The following is a 19,344-nucleotide window of genomic DNA, read 5'->3' as shown; positions in this document are numbered from 1 at the left end:
GAGTCTCTCTCTGCTCTTTTCGTTCCCTGTCTTTCACCCCTGCTTCCAGGGGTCACTTCCAGACCTCGCGTCTGGTAAGGCGGAAGGAGTTCCTTCTCCCCCTGTTAGGTGGCAGCAAAAGTCAGCGGCTTTCGCTACACCACAGTGGCTGTCGCTACAAGTGCAAATTTTCTGATTTTTATTATGAAATATGAAATTTCAAGTCTGACTCAGAAAGAAATTTCATAAAAATTCTGAAATATATTCTGTGAACATTGAGGATCAAGATGCAATCAAGATGCAATTTTTTTGTCACCTATGTTTTTTTTTATTTCAAAGAAAAAATGATAAAGTCCAATAGATATGTTTCATAACTGAGAATAGTGCCAGGGGAGCAAGTGTACTCTGAATATCTTTTTCTTTTGCTATCTAAAACTTGAGCCTCCCTTATGGTGTAGTGGTAAACCTATCACATTCTAATCAATGTACAGGCAAAATGTAAAGGGCTTCGGATCCGGCTTGAATCTGTAGGTCCAATTCCATTCAACCTATGTGAACATTGAGTACGCTTAACCCTCCGTAACCCGTGCGGCGGCACTGAGTGCCGCCATTTTTAAAATTTTGAATTATTTTCCTTACCAGCGCGATAATAGTCGGGAAAGCACTAGGTAACTTATCTTTACTATTCCCCCGAAAACATAGAGGCGTTGGCGCTATTTTTCTGTCGTTCTTTCAGTTGATTTCACGCCTCTGAAGTGACCGGTCCCCCTTTGGCGGCACTCAGTACCGCGCGCGGGAACGTTTCATATCTTAAATCACAGCACGCCAGCCATGAATTTGGGGGAAATAATAAGAATATAACCACGGTAAGATGTTCGGAATGCAAATTATGTGTATACAGAAACCATTGCAGTACCCATACGAAATGTCGAAGTTGTCAAAATAACGATATTGAAAAAAGACAACATTCGGTTTCTTATATTTTAGTCAGTATGTCTTTTCTTACGTATACCTCGTAATAGTACGAGAAACAAATTGAGATTTCAAGATTTTATAAATTTTTCTAAGTTTTTCGAGGTGTGTTTGCTACATTTGATTGCTTTTACTGCGAGTCAGTAAGATTTTGACAGTGAATTTTGGAAAAAAATAGTTCCTTTCTAGGCCCATGTAAGTTGTACAATTTCAATTCGTTTTGAAAAATATGCTGACATTTTTTTAAGAAAATACGTTGAAATTTTTTGAAAAATACGTTGAAAATTTTGGAAAATATTTTGATCATTTTGTGAATGGTGAGTTCATTTTTTAGTGCCTTCATTATATTGCAAAGTTTTTATTACATTTAGAATAATATTTTGGTGCATTTGCTTCAAGAGTCTAAGCTTGTAATTTTATGAGACTTTGTCATTTTTGTTTACTTTTCTTTTAATAGCTAATAAAAATGCCCGAAACGGACATGTTTGCGTTCATGTATATTTCGCCTGATATCCTGTAAGTACCAGTATAATTCAACCTCGATTTGCATCAATAATTCACGTACACAGCGTTGGTTTTGATGAGGCGGCACCGAGTGCCGCGCGCTGTGAGGACGCGGATGACGGAGGGTTATAACAAACTGACTTTGCCTTTGTAAGTTATAACTTGACATCAATTCAATATTCATACCAATTTGATTTGATATAAATTACAAAATAATTCTTGTTGGGAGGCCTGATGGTAAGAGACCAGTAGGAAGGCCAAGACGGAGATGGAGGGATAATGTTGAGATGGACCTAAAGGAAATTGGTAGGAATGAAAAAGAGTATATAGATCTTGCTCAGGATAGGGACAGATGGAAGGCCTGTGCAGCTGCAGCCATAAACCTTCTGGTTTAAGAAGGATAGAGAGTTACAAAATGTATTTTTAGAGATCAGCAAGTAATAAATTACAAATAATGTAAGAGTGCATCTGTGACATTGATGCATGTTATTGCAAAACCCAGTGAAATAGATTACAATCTACTTACGCTGCATTCTTTTACTACTCTTCCATATTTCTGTGATCTTCACTTTGGAATTCTCCAATCGTATCTCCTTATTTCTTCAGTCTTTAGTAATCTCCTCGTCAGTTTTAGTGACTTTTCTGTAAGTATACTTCATCAATTTTATCACTTAGTAAATGCTTTCTATTTCTGTATTCCTCCACTATTTTTTGCTTTATTTATCTCTATCACAGACGTGGTCTCTCCTCTATTCCTTGCCTCATATTACCTACATTCTTCATTCTTTCACTCTTAAGATTTTTTGTCAGTTTCTAAGAATGTGTAATGTTCATGTTCTTTTTTTAACCATTAAACATCACACATTTCTCCTTTTACTTTTGTAATCGTATCGGGTTAAGTCTTATTTATTGCCACAATCAATGGCGAATTTAATGAAGGGTACGAGGTCAAGTGACCCTCTTAATTTTGTGTCACAAGTATTACGAAAGTTGCAATGGTCTCCTTCAACAATAACCTTTATCTTGAATAAATCATAGAATAACGTAATGATGGAGATACAAATTGAAAGGCAGGGACACAATCGGAAAATTTTGACCTTAATGACTCGGATGTTCTTTGCGACAAGAATATTCAAAATCATTTACAGTGGAGCACAAACACACAGAAAGGAATAAAGAGGGAGTAAGAGCTAGAAGAGAGACAAACGAGGAGGAAAGAGAGAGAGAGAGAGAGAGATGGTAAAGAACGAAAAGCAGAGAAAGAAAGATGGAAAGAGATGCCAATAAGGCCCACCTAAATTTTTTTGCCTTTGAAACTGTCAATTTAGAAGAATAGACAATTATTGTTACAGGACATGAAACTTTATTATGTTGGTTACTTTCAGCTCTCATACAATGTTGCCATCTGGCAGTCACTCTTCATAGTTGCAGAGAAACAGTCAGTGGGCTTTATTGTGGTCCAGGCCTTATTGCGGTAACTTACCTTAATATCAAATTACAAAATATGTACATAAATATGTAACAATAATTGATAAAATATGTACCTAAATATGTGGTATCAAATAATATGTAATATTAATAATAATCGAGTATCCAAACAATTTCAAGATTTCGGTAGGTATTTATTTTATTTGAGCATATTCAACATAATTTTAAGGACATAAGGTGTTCACATTAAAATTTGTATCAAATTTATAAACTCGAAAAAGCGTAGCAACGTGTACATATTTAAGAAATTTCCCAGTGCATTGAGGCAAAGTGAGCTCTTTGTAACTTTCGAAACAAATTGTAAAAAAAGCGTCTACAGAAAGAACAATCGAATGAAAATACATAGCTACTTTTGTACTTGTTTGTACAAGGGAACATATTGTGTAACATTGATTAGAAAATATGACTTCACGTGAGCTACAAATTTTCTACATCATGTGTCAGAGATCGATAATATATGAAAATGGATCAAGATAAGAAAATATGACCGAAATATGTTGTTTTATGTAGATAAAGTAAATTAGCAAATATGTAAACTATGTAATATCCTGGCAAATATGTAAAAATATGTAACAAAACTTATGCAAAATCATGTCAGTTACATAATTCGTTGACATTTTCCTGTTCAATGTATGTATCTAAAGGAATAGAATATGTAATTACATACAAATTCAGGCTCTAGAGCTGAGTATCTAGCGGAGCACAGGAGGAAAGAGAAAGAAGACTAGTAGTATAGAGAAGCAGATGAAGAAAGAGAGAAGAAGAAAGAGAATGGAATGAGAGGATCTTAGTAACCGAAAGAGAGCCCCTTGAAGTAAACTTTCGTCCACTCTGTGTCCAGCCGAATGAAATTGTCTGGCGATGCAAATGAATGACATGCAATTTTTAAGTGAGAATTTTAAAATTGAAGCAGTTTTTCACATGAACATGTGCACTCTACATTAATTCGATTTGTTTTAATTTATTCTTGGACGTTATCCAGAGCTAGGAGTTCATGTATTAGTAATCAAGGATTTGATTTTACGCTGAGATACAATTATATAATTAGTTTCTTTTCTAAAAATTGTTAGCCAAAATTGTGTACTTGTAGACGTTGTTGAATCTTTAAGATTGTTTATTACATGTTTATCAAACAGAAGGAAGTTCTCTAATCTGTAATACAAATAATCAGCGCGATGAAAAAGAAAAACAAGCCCATATTAGCTCGTGGATGTGCGTGGTGCGCGGCAAGCAGATCGTTTGAACGCGCAAATTTTCATTCCCGGTGCAGAGCTTCCGCCGGTTACTACCAGATGGCAGCGTTTTCCCAATTTTATTGAACTTAAAGTCTGAACCTTGGGAAGCGTCGGCAGAAGTGGTCGATAGTGAAGGGGCTAGAAGGCTGGTGGGGGAAACTGTGTGATTTGATTGAAAAATTATAATTTAAAATTGCACTATGGCTGTGGAAAATGCAGTTAAAACGTAAAAAATGCTGTGGTTATATTGTGGACTGTTTCTGTCTCTCTTTGGAGCGTCGGCAGGGACCGCTAGTACATCCAAAAGAGGTACGTGGGATTTTTTTTTTACCCCTTCAGTTATCCTGGTGCGCCCCCTTTTTTTTTTTTTTTGCATATCATCCATCGCCGGGTGGAAAAAAGTGTGTGGAAGTGCTAACCCCGAAAAAGGAAAAAAAGTGTCGAAAGGGGGTGTGTGTGGAGTGGCCGCGAGTGATGTGTGCAAGGTGGCTGGTCATATCGACACGACGCCATCGCGACGCTTCTGCCGCCGTTTGCGAGTCCAGTGCGACCCGTAAATATGTTCGATGGTCCAAGCGGGCACATTTCGAAGGCTCCCCTGTCTCTTTTACGGCTGAAAGTGGCGGCGTGCATATTCGTTTCTGAACGGCTACTAGGAGTGAAAAAAAAGTACAAGAATCTGGCATTTTGACAGCAGCGAAATTCGTGCTTTGAGAGGAGAAATGTTAATGTTTGCATGTGTTGAATGAAACAATATGTCTAATTGGAAATCCCTAAGTAAAAACGTACTAGCAATCTCCCTCACAACTGCATAATACCCTAATCTCGGAAAATATACGTCCCGTAAGGATTTTTCAGCCCCTTTCGCTCAACCAGGCACTTGCTCTTCTGACATGTAAACAAGGTGTGTTTCCAGGCTGCTCCGTCAAATAGCGCGGATGCCCCCCTTCTTTTACCTGGCAAGTCGTCTTCTTCGCGCGGGATTCGTTCCGAGCAGCGACTAATGCATTTTGCATGAAAATGAGGAAGAAGCCAACTTGGTTATGGAGCGCGATTAAGAAAAGTGGTCTCGACTCGCAAACTCCTATAACGAACGTCCCTCCTGAATTCCCTCAATGAAGAAATGGCATAATTTTAGTAACGTTTCGAACGCAACGGCAGAATCCGCACTGTTCACGTGCAACGTACGAAAACGTTCCATGGTCGAATTTCGTTTCTTAATCGCACGCAAGATGCCGCCGCAGTGTGATAGAAAATAATTTGACTGTTGTTGTTCACCTGTGTTACGTTAAGCGTTAATTTTGAGGCCGATATAACATTATTTTTAAGCAGGTGTAGTGGTATGTGTTATGCACAGACAATGTGCACTCTAGGAACGGGATGTCTTTGACATACATGAATAAACGTGTTTATTTCCTTCCGTTACATCCATGTTAGTAATAGAAATTAAAACTACAAGGTAATGAAGCATAGTAATTCTCTGTTTCTTACCTGATGATTTTAATATAATATAATTACCTGGAAAGAAATAGGCAGACCTTTCAAGCAGAGTAAGCTTCAGATATATTTGATGACTTGGAATTTCACTCATGAACACTTTTTAGAATCAAGCATCCATTCGCATTGTTAGAAATGATTGGAAATGCTGGTTATTTTTTAATGATAGAAGGAAAATGGCGCGATAAGGAAGCAAATCATGAAACTGCTCTGCACCTGACGATGGAGCAGAATGACAGCCGGGCGCATGCGCGTTTCTATCAGCATGTCAGCCACAGGGAACGATACCATCCCGCGTTGGCAACACTGCTGTCGGAGCAGAAGTATGTAACCAATACAATTCTGTTTTGTGGTAGATTGGTTCAAAGTTCTGCTGCGGATGGCGCCAAACCTGTAAGTATACGAAAGCTTTGGCAGGAACTGGTGGACATTCAAGTTCGGAAGCTAGCAACACTGATTCTGAGGTGGAAAGTGATGCTTCCAGCATGTTGTCTTTTTTCTTATCGCGATGATTCATCGATTGATTTTTATTCATATACACTACATACGTGCTGCTCTTTGTAGTTTTAGAGTCATAAATGGTAAGCCAGCTTTTCAAGTAGGTTAGTATGTTGCCAGTGTGCTGTGCGGTTAGGTGGTTTTGGCGCGTATCCGATATTAGTGACCCTTATTGCATATTTACGCACGAGAAGCTCATAATTTCAGGCAACCGTCAATTCTTTCTCCGGTAGAACTCATTTTAAATTTCAAAATCTCTAACAGGCCTATTGATGTCAAATTTTATTTCACTGCAGACACTAGGGTACGCAGGATTGTTTCTCGGAACGGGCTGGAATTGTGTAAGCGTGGATGTCACATAGCTGCGTTCTAGGTAGGGGCTAGATACGCTATAAAATATTTCGTAATTACTATTTTTAACGTTTAAAAGTTGTTCAAAGGCAAAAATGATAATAGGTGGCCATTTTAAGGCAAGTTTGCATTTACCACTTCGGTTTTTCCCGCGTTTTTTCTGCTTTCATTTGAAAATTTTGTTTCTCTGAAAATGTTTCGAGGGCCCATATCCCCATCAGCTCATCCTCTGCGTACGCCAGTAACTACAGGTTACCGCATTCCAATCACGGCATTCTTCGAAGTACGTATGAAACCGAGACGATACCGAGACAGTATTGTAAAAATCGAGGCGAGAAAGACAGAGTAACGAGACTATGGTATCATATCGAGAAAATACTTCCAACCAAATTTACTTTACTTCTTCAGAAATACCATGCGCATATGTACCTGATTATTGTTAGACGTTGATTATAGTAATCGATTGATTTTACCTAACTTTTCTGCCACATTTGGCTAATCGTGAAGATGAAGATGAGTTATGAAATTGACGAGGAACACTTACAAAGAACGTCCATGCACAGGCTAGTATTCGAACCCGGGAGTTCTGGCGCCGTAACGCCCTGTGCTAACCACTCCGCCGCGGATGTCGGCATATTGTTTATAGTAATTACCAAGTCAATCCACTAGTGTGAACCTGCGCTGCGTGGTTGCATATATATTCAGGATAAAATCCTGTTTTCTCGAGGGCTCGTAGCGTCCAAAGTAAGCGTCAATCGTACGGCGACACGTTGTATGTCGTCATTGTACAATACTGGAATCGAAACTTGTCTTTCGAGATCGAGACAAGAACGAGACATGCATTTACACCTCGAGACGAGACTGACAAGTTTCCATCCCTATTTAAAACTGTAGGTCCAATCAAGTTTAGTTTTTCTGTACATAAAGTGGAATTATAACGAACTTTTACCCCATCATTACTTCTTAATTTCGTGGTTACATTTGGGCTATTTTTATTCTTACAAATTTCCCCTTAAACCACTAAATCACTGAATGAACTAATACTTTCAATAAACAAAACAATATTCGGAAATATACCACTCTATTATCCTTACAATAACGCGTCTCTATCTTTATCCGCACAGCATCTTTCATATATTTAAAAATGTCTGCATACGTTTGTCATCTCTGTTGTTATTGTCCTTTAAGTTCAAGGACCACTGTTGTTATCGACTGCGAACTTAAGTTTCTGCAAATGTAACAAACTTTCATCTAGCTATTCGTTGTTTGATTGAACAGAATAGGTGGGATTTAGCGATGACAACGGGGCCGAGCCACCTCCACCTCAAAGTTATGAGAAAATAAGAGAAATTGCAGCATCTGTAATAACTGCTAACTCGAAAGTAACGCATTTTTTCTGAAAATCATGAGTTGACATTTTTTTATTGATTGAATTATTTTATTTCGCTTTCCTGCGAATTTTGGCTAATGGCGAAGATGAGGATGAGTGATGATATGATGCTATTGATGAAGGGAAACTCGCAAAGAACGCACATGCCCAGGCCAGGATACGAACCCTGGACCCCTGGCGTCAGAGGGCGCTGTTCTAACAACTCCGCCGCGGAGGTCTGCGCGGCTCTTTTGTGAAAACTCGCCTGTGCCCATAGTTGTCACACGCACAATTCTCGAACAATATATTATCGAGGTTGGGGATGGGGGAGGGATGTGTGCGAGAATGCTTACCAATTCACATGTGCTTTAGATGGAATCGAAAAATACGGCGATTTTGTATTGGATCATTTAATTTGCCCGCAATGCCCTTCGACCGATATTAACCAATCCGGTGCAACTTCTCTTCTGCCTTTCATTCTTTCTCGTGATGGTGGCAAATATCTTATAAAGGTTTCCAAAGCGTCAAAACGAGTAAATAAAGTTTTGCTCTATAAACCACATATCACTGTCAATTACCTTGATTGTAGCACTGCATCCTACCAACAGTATGTAACTCTTCATAACATAGAGGATTTTTCACGTATCCGCGACCTACGGTGCCAAAATGGAATAGAGTGCAAAAGTGGCGTAAATATAATTGATTTTGAGGATCGTGCCCTCTAAGTCACACTACTTCTATCCATAATTACGAAAAAAATAATTTTATCAGTTATCACTTTTTGGTGAAAGTTCGGATATGATTATGGTCATAATATCTATATAAACGATTTATGTGAATTTAAAAGTGGTCAATAGATGCCAGAACCAATAGCTGTATTTATTTAGACATACATCCTGGAAACTAGTTAGACTATAGTCTCAATGTGCAAGTTTAATATATTTTTATATTACTCAATTCAAGTAAGAATTACTGCTATTCAAGATTACTAGCGTATTGAAAGCGTTCTTTTGTTTAGAATCGCAAGGCTGTTATTGAATTTCGTATAAAAATAAGGGAGTTCATATGAAATCGATTTGCTCGGAATACGTTTAGATGGTATTGCTCGATTGGGTTTAACTTGTCCTCTCTTTGATTCTATCTCGTGAAGATAAAAAAAATATCCAATAAAGGTTTGCAAAGCATCAAAACGAGTAAATAATTTTCTCTCTCTGTTAACTACACAGCACTATACATTTCCTTGCTTGTTTGTCTCCATCCCAGTTAAATTTGCTGTATCATCGTACCAACAACAATATATAACTTTTGTTAACATAGAGGATTTTGCACGTAAAATATCCGTGCTTTACATTCCCAAATATTACGAAGAAATAATGTTAGTTTTTTGGCGAAAGCTCAGTATGATAAGCATCTAACATTACGACCATAATAATACATAACGGATCATATTTAAATTCAAAAGTGGTCAATAGATGGCAGAGCTAGTAGTTATATTTATTAAGAGAAATATACTGGCAAGTAATAAAGTATTGCCGTAGCAATGCAAAAGTTTGATATCTTCTTTTTATATTACTCAAGTAAAAGAAGAATTAGAGACATTGCAAATTACTAATGATATCAAAAGCTTAATGAGCATAGAATTACATGGTTATTGTTGAATTAAGTATAGTTATGTTGCTTACTTAGTTCGGCTACCTGGAGGGGCTATTCTTGACCAATATTCTATTGTTGGGTACAAGCTTTTCCAAAATTTGCTATGAAAATTATCACAGCGTATAGCTTGATGCAAAACATGGCTGGAAAGTGCATAGGACAGGGGTTCCCAAACGTTTTCGTTTCACGGTCACCTTGGTGTTTCAAGATTTTTCCCGGGGGTTCCCAAGTCAGAATGTAGGCCTATCTAACAATTGCAACGCTGAGTTAGTGTGGTTAGGTTGCTTGCCCTAAGTTAAAAAATAAACCAATATTTCAAATTCAGAAATATTTTATGTGTAAAAAGTACTAAATAAGCACATATTTGGAAGTAAGTGTCATTTCAGTGAAAATATAGGAACATTTCGCGGCGCCCACTTTGAAAACCACTTCCATAGGGTATGAAAGCAAATTTAAAGCAACGCTTCTAGCGTCCCTGAATGATACATTTTCGCAGATATCGCCGGTGAGATGGGTACATCTAAATCCCACGTGATTTCCTGATGCTTGGGATTCACATAAACCCAGCATCGTTTTAATATAAGAGAAGCAACCACCGATCAAGATCGCAACTTACTGGAATAAACCACTAGTTGGAGCGAAAGAACTGCAGAAAACCCGCTCCATGTATCCTGGAACTCATTATACAGGTTCGGATTCCTGTATGCTACTAGGGACAAGGAAGCGAGCTGTTGGTGCAACTGAGCTCTTGAGCCCCACGTATGCATATGTTACGCGTTCCTTGTTTGCATATGAAAGGAGCGGTCCGGGGAGGGGTCGAAGCGAAAAACTCACGCAAGCACGCTATCCGTTCGCCTCCCCCAATACTCCCCTCATTATTTGCGTAAGTGCTCATTAGCGATTGGCAGTACACTGAATATTTCTCGAGATTTGCCTCAGTTTTTACCGTGCTGGCGTCTGCAGTGTACCTCTGGGCGCAGTTTCCGCGTCTGTTGCGGGTTTGGCGACCCCTCATTCCATTAATCATCCTCCCCACACAGCATGAAGCATTGTCTTATTTATGGGTCGGTGGCTGTTTTCTCGTGGGTACATCGTGCGTTAGCAAAACGTATCATGTGCGTAGCAGAATCGTTTTGCGGGAATGACAATGCAGTGGGGGTTAAATCAGAAATACTGTAATAGCTTGTTAGTTCAAGGAAATAGCTGGAAGTCTTTCGGAGGGGGGGGGGGGGCGGCTTCCGGGAGAGAGCTGGTAAAGTATTATAATACAGGGCAATTTTTTCGCTGCATTTCCCTGGAAAATGCGAATCTCAGCTTGTTGAAAACGTACAAATGTGCTCGGAGAATTTTATAAAATTTGTTGTTAAAGGTCCAGGAATTTTAAATAAATTCAATTCCGGTCCAGGAGAGAAAATCAGCAACCGTAAATGGGCTCTGAACCGTAAAGAACCTTTTTATCTGTAAAGTATTTCAGTTCCGTTCAGGAACCTTTTTTACGGATCAATTTAAATACGGTCCAGGAACCTTTTTCCGGCTGAATTTAAATACGGTGAAGGAATCTTTCTTTCTGGATGAATTTAAATACAGTCCAGGTACCTTTTTTCAATGACACAATACGCAACTTGTACCGAATTCAAATTGTGGAGAAAGAGGTTCCGGTCCTGCAACGGAACAGAACCCATTAGAATGTATGGATTTCTGAACCTTTAACAACCCTACTTCCAACATTATTATTGCGAGTATTATTAACTTCTTCAAGGAACATTGTTTATATTCGAGTACTGTTACGTGATTTCGCGCGGCGACTTTTGCAGTCTGACTTACAGACTTGCACTCTCGTTAATATACAGTGCTGAAAATGTATGTATGAAGTTATCTAAACGCTAGAGCCTTCTGTCTTATTTCATGAAATAAGCAAGTAAACGAACTTATGTTGTTTCATTTTGTCGCAGCATTAATATCACAATTGAGGAAGAGGAACGAATTTCAGGTGGCAACTTGTTCCAAAGGCCTGCTGAGGTAATACTAAAAGAATTTTGCACAAAATTTGGATTTGTGGATAGGAATGGACAACAGAGACCTTTCGCGCGATTTGGTGTTGCGGCCGTGAAAGTCGGAAAGATGTTGAAATCGGTCATAGAGATATTGTGGATCTTTTATTTGGAGGATTTTGTAGAGTAAAATTAATTTGGGAAAATTACGTTTATAGTTTGTCACTCGGCCTTCGCGAAGTACGGTGTCAATGTGTGACCGTAACAGTAAGTAGCAATTTAGCGCCGTGATAATGACCTGCCACATTATTATCATTTACTCTCTTCCTTTCGACTGTAGTTGGCGCTCGCTACGGTATCGTTGGCTTCTGTTGAGTACAGGGTGGATTGATTCATTGATTGATTGATTTTGCTTTACTTTACTTCGCTTTTTGTGCCGCTTTTGGCTAATTTGCGAAGATGGGGATGACTGATGACTATACCTCTGATTTTAGGTTTTTAACCTATTTTTTTCCCTTTTCAGGTATGTAAAAAATAATAAGTTATGTCAGCGTTTCGTTAAAAAAACGAAGTTTTATAGTGGCACAAAAAAACTATTTTGCTTGTTAGAACCTATTTTAGGTTTATGCACCTAAATCAAACCTTTTCTTTAGGTTTTTATATATTTTTAAAGGTTTTACAGGATTTTTATGTCACACAGAGTCATTTGCTTTGTTTGGTGACGAAAAAATTCAATGACGAACGTGTTTGAAACGTACTCTCTGTCGATTTCCCTTCCTCCAAGTCCATGGTGATTTTTCAAAGCTCTAAACAAAGCAAAATGCCTGTTGCCACTGATACCTGTACAGTGTCAACGAAGTTAGTAATAAGTTGTGTTTTATACAACGTATATTAATACAACTGTAGATTGAATTGTATCTTCTGCAAATATGCTGTATAAAGAAACGAACTGCCGGAGTACTTGTTAGGCCAGTGTACAATCTAATGTGGTCTGACCTGTGTGGTCTTGCTCACTTTCGCGTCACTTCTGTGCTTTGTGGCATTCACGCCTTGCAAATTAACATTTCAGCATTGAAATTTGCACAACTAACTATACTTTTGTTGAAATATTATTTTCAACTCATAAGATGATCCTCACAGACAGAAATAACTAACTATACGGCAAAGAGTGGATTTTAATATCAAATTCCCAATGGTGAGTTCTGCCATCGCCGTAGGGTTAGGCAACACACATAGCGTTATGCAAGATAGTGCGTATTTCAGGATATAGGTGTCCCATTTTCATTGCCGGTGACTATACCTAATCAGCATTTTTCAGGAATTTTGAAGCATTTAATGTTTTTTTGAACCTACTTCAGGATTTTTCGAGCCTAGCGTAAGATTTTTAGGACCTATTTTAGGATTTTTCGAACCTATTTTAGGGTTTTTAGAGCCTATTTTAGGATTTTAGAGCCTATTTTAGGATTTTTCGAACCTATTTTAGGGTTTTTTAGAGCCTATTTTAGAATTTTTAGAGCCTATTTTAGGGTTTTTAGAGCCTATTTTAGGATATTTAGAGCCTATTTTAGGGTTTTTAGAGCCTATTTTAGAATTTTTAGAGCCTATTTTAGGGGTTTTAGAGCCTATTTTAGAATTTTTAGAGCCTATTTTAGGAACCTAAAAGCACACGTTTTAGAACCTAAAAATCCGAGGTCTAGTGATGACATAATGAAATTGATGGACACTCACAAACATCCATGCCCAGGCCGGGATTCGAACCCGGGACACCTGGCGTCGTAGCGCGATATGCTAATCACTCCGCCATGGGGACCTGCGAGTACAGGATGGAGTGCACAGTTACTGGCATACAGGTTTTTCTTCAGTTTTTACTTAGTGTGTGGGGGTAATGCACAGGAATGTGTTACACATAGAGGGACAGGTGGTCATTGCAAATATGCAACGTCGAGTTCGACTCTGTCTGGACAGCGGTGGTGGACATTTTCAACTTCTGTAATATGAACATGTTTATCGTAAAACAAGCCATATATCCATACATGTGTGTTTTAAATAAAATGCACAGCCTCTGAGATATTTTCATTTTCCAGGGTCTTGCAGCCACCCTGTAGTATTCCTGACGTGTTTACATATAAAAGCAGCTGGTGGATAAATACACGCACACCTTGGTACTATTGATAAAAAATTAGCATGTGCTATCCATCACGAAATCCAAAAGAAGCTGTGTAGGTAGCGAAGAAATTAGAATGCACTCTCATTTTTCGTATGAGCGAAGTCCTCTGTCGCATGGTTTCCAACTTTGCCACTTTTCATGGTTATGTGAACATTTTCATGACCCTCGCGCTCGTTTGTGTGTGTGTGAAATTAAGCACTTGCTCAAGTTCTGACAACGCACTTTTCCATTCATATAAAACGTAAGCGCACGCTCTCAACGTTTCTTACATCCGAGACGCGTTCTCAGATACCAGTAACTAGTTTTAACAATATCCCCCAGTGTTGCATATTTTTGTGGCGTGTTTAAAACTAGAAATTTAAATAAGAATCTATTGAGAAAATGTGACGGTTTTTACTGTATTTTTGTTTAGGTGTAACAACAATCACGAGATTGTTTTAAGCAAAAAGAAGAATTTATGTGCAAGTTGCCTCAAAAGCCCCATATGGTATGATCACATGCATTAAAACAACCATAGTTCCCTCCACCCACACGTTTTTTAATAAGTCTGGCCAGGTTAAAAGTGAAATCAGACAATAATATATGTTTAGGGTGAGGCAGTCAAATGGGAAGATTTAAAAAATTCACAAAAAATAGAGAGCAAATATTAGTTATTTTTTGAACATGAATGTAGCTACTGCACATGAGTGGAAATTACTAGTGTACCTGAAAAATGTTAATTTTTTTAATATGGTGTCAGTAAGATGGCGTCCTTGGTTTTGCACACATTGTAGGAGTCTCAGAGTAAATCCGCCCATCCGTAAATAATCCACACTCTCTCCATGAAACTCCTCTCCATTCAGAAAAAGTAACAGTGTGGTGTGCATTATCATCTCCTGGAAACATCGGCCCCTACTTTTTCGAAAATGAACACGGTAACCCGGTGACGTTAAATGCTGGACGTTATGCTTACATGTTGGTAACCTTTTTTCTGCCTGCCCTCGATGACAATGACCAAGATGAAGAAACGCTCTTCCAACAAGATGGCGCAACTAGCCAGAGTGTCTATGGATGTGCTTAGACTCGCATTTCCTGGTCGTCTCATCAGCAGATTCGGCGGTATTCCGTGGCCTGCCCGTTCACCTGGCTTGTTGGCTCCTGAGTTTTTTCTTTGGGGTTACCTCAAATCCAAAATATTCAAGGACAACCCTCCAAGAACCAGGGATGATTTGAAGGAGCGAATTCGGCAAGAGATCCACAACATTCCGTTGGAGATGCTACGCAACGTCATGGGCGGATTTACTCTGAGACTCCGACAATGTGTGCAACACCAAGGACGCCATCTTACTGACACCATATTCAAAAAATGAACATTTTTCATGTACACTAGTAATTTCCACTCATGTTCAAAAAATAACTAATATTTGCTTTCTCTATTTTTTTGAATTTTTTAAATATTCTCGTTTGACTGCCTCACCCTGTATATATACGTATGTGGGTTCAATATTGGCAAAATATGCAATGAATAAGATTATATTTGAGTCGCTTACAATTTCATGTATACACACGCACACGCTACTATGTTGCATGTTAACAATTTTGACGTGGCTGGTAAAGGTGATTTATTGTGTTTACCTTGATTGATGTGGAGAGGTTATGAACCCTTTGACTCCAGTACGTATTGCATACAAATTGCTGTCTCCACGCGAAAACATGCTATCGAATATTGGATTCGCAAGACCAAATATAGGCGCGCATGGAAGGAACACCTTATTATGGCAAGCTTCTTACCAGGAAATGAAATCTATCGATGCTTCGTGTCCTGGGTGGAACGAACGGAATTTACTCATGTCGTTTTTCTCAGAGGGTGGAGGGGGGCAGATCGAATTAATGACGGTTGCCTGGCGATTGGTTGTTTTTTCATTAACGTTGCGTGCTACCATTTCCATCTATAATGAAAGTATAATGATGGATGCGGTGAAAGTGTGTGTACAGCGAACAAAAATATCCTTGGCGTATACAAGTGAAAGGAATGCGTCTGCAATACAGATTGCTCGATGTTTCGACTTTATATACATCGCATGCGATACGATTTATAACATAAAAAATCCACACTTTACAGATATACAGGGTGTCTCAAAAGTAATAGCGCAAACTGACACAGGTGAAAGTACTCGATAATAGAAGCAATAAAGTCTCAGTAAACATGGATCTGCATACGAGCCGTTTTCGAGATAATCGCGAATGTGTGATTACAAGCCGCCACTGACTTCATTGTTTGTAAACGTCGTCCTGGTTGGTAAAATGCTAATAATGTGTGCGAACGTGTGGGTACAAGCCGTCATTGATTGCATTTTGTAAACACCGAGTGCTTTACTACTTGCGAGGTCCGAGGTTTGCTCGTTGTTTACGAAACAGAAGATTTCCGAGAGGTGGCGTTGTAATCAAACAGGATGGATACAATCAGTACACAGTCTAATCGTACTGTGGGAGTCACTTTTCTTACTGTATTATTAGCATTTTACCAACTAGGACGACGTTTACAAACAATGAAGTCAGTGGCGGCTTGTAATCACACATTCGCGATTATTTCGAAAACGGCTCTTTTTCAGACCCATGTTTACTGAGACTTTCTTGCTTCTATTATCGAGTACTTTCACCTGTGTCAGTTTGCGCTATTACTTATGAGACACCCTGTATAAGAATAAATAGTGTTAATAATTCGTAGCATCCACTAGCGTACGCAGATTATTTTTCGGAGGGAGCTGGAATTGTAAGGGTGGGCATTACATAGCTGCATTGTTTTACGCTATGCAATATTTCATAACTACTGTACCATTTTTGACTTTCGTTTTAAAAATTGATCAAAGACAAAAATAGTGTTCACGGGTCAATTTATTGGGAGTTTGCATTTACCACTTTGGTTTTTTCCTAAGCTCTTTACTGCTTTCATTTAAAATTTATGATTTTTTTCAAAATTTCTAGTGGGGCTGTGTGTAAAATTAATGCTTTTTCAACATAGGTAAAGCATTAATTCACCCAAGTGGCTGCCGAATGTTGCCGGTTACCTTCTCATTACTAATTAATGTCCTATGCAAATAAATAAAACATATTCAAAGCAAATGTTTTGCTTTTCTGGTAAATACATGTAAAACAGAAAGTAGCCAATTTTCATGATTCACCCGAATGGAACCAACAGATGGCAATGCAATCAGCTCTTCCTAATTGTTTATTTTTTCCCTTGTTTTGAATGTGGAAAGTTAAATGCTGAAAGCATTTATGGTATATAATAAGTCTGCAAAATAAGTAGTGGAATACAACAGCACTGTATTTGGCTTTTATTAAACGTTTGGAATAAGAAATCTTAATTCCTTAAACGAAAGTGTCGCCAATGTTCAAGATGTTATTTTCTAATGGAGAATGTGCTAGTTTTCTTATTTACTTCGTGTTTTTGAAATTTGAAATGAATTTAAAAATCATGTCTTGCACTCGAAACCTGTTGGGCAGGGTTTTTGTTTTTTTACACCACATATTCTGTTAGAGAGAGCTTTATCTTTGATAACACATAACAGCTTGCTTAAATTTATAATTGTTTCAAATATTCACGGACACGTTCAGGAAGAGTTTATTAGTGGGGAGGTCTTAAGCCAAGTAGAAACAAACTATAAGCATTGTCTAAATATGAGTATCCGCCTTATGGTTTTTATTTTTGTTGATTTTATACCTTAAGGCTTTTTTGGTGCTAACTTTGAAAATAGGGTGTTTTATCGTGGGATTCATTTGTTACTTGCCCAGCATTCATTCATTCATATGGACAGTCAGGGTCAGATTTAGGCCTAGATCCAGTTTCAGTGTGAGAATAACTGTAAATATTTGTCTGCAGAAATGCAATTTCCGCTTCCATCCAACTGCTGTAAGAAATAACCATGACGTTTTCAAAGTTTTAATAGGTTTTAAGCGAACACCCTAATGTCATTGTAATCATTAAGTTTTTTAAAAATATATTTATGGTGCATGCATCATTATCTATCATTATGCATGATAAAATATTCAAATTTAAATAAAAAAAGCCGTTACGTCAAGTTTTTGTGAATATACTGACAGGTTGTTAAAATGTTAACGAGAGAATATTGTAAATTCGACGGTAACTTCTAACAGTGTAGGTTTCTATTTCGGAAAACTAAGAGGTAGTATTCTGGTAAAGATGGGCATGTATTAGTATCTACCGTCAAAACAGTTTTTCTTAAAGCATTAATATAGGTTTTTGACAGAGCAACTTTTCATAAAATCAATTTTCGGCTCCTGTATCAATCTTTTTCCTTTTTAGTTTCGCTCTTCTTGTACTAATTTTTAGTTACAAAGCATGTTATTGGAAGTGTTTTTTCTTCTTGTTTGTATATTACAGACTCTGTAAATGTGTTTTAGGAAAAGTTTCTGTGACTGGAAAAAATATAATCGCTCGTTTAAAACCGTATGCAAATTCTGGGTTACATAACACCTTATGTGGAAAGATGAATTTTACTCACTGATAACAGGTGAGGTTTTCGTTGTTTATCCATTATCTGCAGGCGACTGTTGGGTTACGGAATCATTAATGAAGGTTCATTCAACATCCCTGATTCATTCCTTCAACCATATGAGTCGTCTCATCTCAAAACACTGAACTGATAATAAACATCCACAGAAAATGGTCTGGGAGGAACTCTGCACAATGTAAAGGACCGGCGATCAAGGACTAAAGTTTCTCCTTCCCGCCAATGTAATATAGTAACACATAGTAGTCAATTACCAAATGTATAAATCAGGGTTCGAAATGGATAGGAGCGGACTGGAACGGCGTGAATATCTGGAAGCTACCAGTTAGGTTTCGTCAGAAATGGCAAAGGATCGTCCCAGTTCGTTTTTTTTTTAATATTATATTTCACTACATTTTCCTTTTCAGTAAATTATTAGTAGTCTTTAATAGTACATATTAGAACAATCAAGTAAGCTTACCCTATGCATGGAAATGTGTTGCCGGTGGAACTGCAACCAGCACACCATCAGCAGTATTTTCTTTTTCCTTTTCAGTGGTTTTCTGTCGTCGTCCTTTTTTCCTTACCCCGATTAACCCAACATTAAAATTTCAAGTCAGCCAAACAATATATCCAATTCTTGATCACAAGCAAAATAACAATATGGAAATATCTTCCACAAGAATTGACTTTTTAATAATAAGGTATGTTACATTTAATTTAATTTTTTACCCTTTTGGGCGAGCTGACTATCATTCACGATTTCCGTTTGTTTAAATTTTAAAGAGAAGAAAATTCCAAAAGCCTCTTGCCTGACGTTTATGTAAATATTTTAGTATTAAGTATTGTTAATTTTAACACTGTACGCCATTTAACTAGTCGTTAAACTCGTCGCTGTAGTAATCATATGAAAAATAAGACTAAAGCGTTCCGTTTCGTGAAAATTTCCATTTTGAACCCTGGTATACTCTCATAAGCTACAGTGGTAACTGAATGTTGAGTATCGCTTCAAGACTTGTTAAGCGTAGCTGATTTTTACTATAAAGTTTCGCAATCTTGCTACAATTACAAACGTACCTAGGTAAAGTTGATAGAGCGTGCAGTGTATGAAAACTGATGGATTATTAAGCCATTAAAGCTTCGAGCG

This window comes from Lepisma saccharinum, chromosome 4, assembly GCF_977018435.1.
Source record: "Lepisma saccharinum chromosome 4, izLepSacc3.1, whole genome shotgun sequence".
NCBI classification, from domain to species: Eukaryota; Metazoa; Arthropoda; class Insecta; order Zygentoma; family Lepismatidae; genus Lepisma; species Lepisma saccharinum.
This window is presented reverse-complemented; position numbering follows the sequence as displayed.